We start from the raw sequence: 1,537 nt of genomic DNA on the forward strand, positions 1-1,537 counted from the left end.
AACCCACTAGCATGTGTAGGAGTTGATTGAAGCCACTGATGTGTTCCTACCATGCTATGCCTGCTATTTCTTAGAGTTGTGTCAGGTCTGATTCATTGGGAATGAATTGGAGTGTTACGATATGTTCTGATGCTGAGAGTGAAGTGTGTGAACACGATTTGGTAAAGGTAGCGGTGAGAGGCCATGTAGGAGTACATGGTGGGTTGTCTCACTGGAACCGTCCTTAAGCCCTGAGTTCTGTGTATGTTGTCCAATGACTCGATACTACCACACATTGGGCTCCGGGCGCTCCAAGCCCTCTCGACTTATTAACCAACTAGATCTCTGTCCAGGAGTCGCAACTAGTTTCTGGTGTTTGTAGGTAGTGCTATTTTTCTACCAAGTGGCACCCGGCAGGGTGGGCTTGGGACAGACTAGGCACACGTGGCCCGGTGTACCGAGTGGCACCCGGTTGGTGGGCTCGGGAACCCTGTACACATCGTTTGGGGCCGTAAGCGACACCCCGGCCGGATCTCCTTGCGGATGGAACCCGAATAGGCGATAAACCTGGACTAGAGTCTTGTGTGGTTAGTCAGGTCGTGGCCGACACCCTCGCCAGGCTTCCGCTTGAAGGTTGCCGAGATACATGATGTGTACATGGCGGTAAGTGGCGAGAGCGTGTGTGAAGAAGTACACCCCTGCAGGGTTAACATGATCTATTCGAATAGCCGGGTCCGCGGTTATGGACTTCTTGGATGCTTACATGGTACATAGACAACTTGAAGTGGATACTATAAAATGCTCAAGACATGTGTGAGTGCTATGGATGGCCTTCTCGTAGGGAGACGGGGATGAATCCATAGTAGTGTATTGTGTGGTGATTAGTGGACTCGTGTACGTTGTTTCACCTCAAGAGTTTCTGGTAGTCGTAGAACAGGATAGCCACAGAGTCAAAGCTGGCTTGCTGCAACTAAACCCCACGTTACCCTCTTGATACAAGTGCATGTATGATAGGATCTGATGTAAGTCTTGCTGAGTACCTTTGTACTCATGTTGCTTTATTTATGTTTTTGCAGCGGAGACTCCGGTCTTACTAGTGTTCCCATGGACTTCGACTAGTAGCTAGTACCTCAGCTACGATCTTGATCGGATGTTGTAGATAGTCAGGCTCTTCAGCCTTTTTCTTTTGTAGATGTCTGTACCCAGACATGTAATGCTTCCGCTTGTTGCTTGTATGCTCTGTATGATGGGTCTTGTGACCCCTGTTTGCAATATATGCTATGACGGCTCTTCTGAGCCTTTATCTATATGAGTTGTTGAGTTATGCTGTGATGCCATGTTGTACAGCACATACTTGCATGTTATGCGTACGTGTAATGTGTATTGCTATGTGTGGGATCTGACTATCTAGTTGTTTATTCTTAGTAGCCTCTCTTACCGGGAAATGTCTCCTAGTGCTTCCACTGAGCCCTGGTAGCTTGCTACTGCTCCGGAACACTTAGGCAGGCCGGCATGTGTCCTTCTTCGATCCTGTGTCTGTCCCTTCGGGGAAATGTCA

The sequence above is a fragment of the Triticum dicoccoides genome, chromosome 6A (genome assembly GCF_002162155.2).
Source record: "Triticum dicoccoides isolate Atlit2015 ecotype Zavitan chromosome 6A, WEW_v2.0, whole genome shotgun sequence".
Lineage (NCBI taxonomy): Eukaryota > Viridiplantae > Streptophyta > Magnoliopsida > Poales > Poaceae > Triticum > Triticum dicoccoides.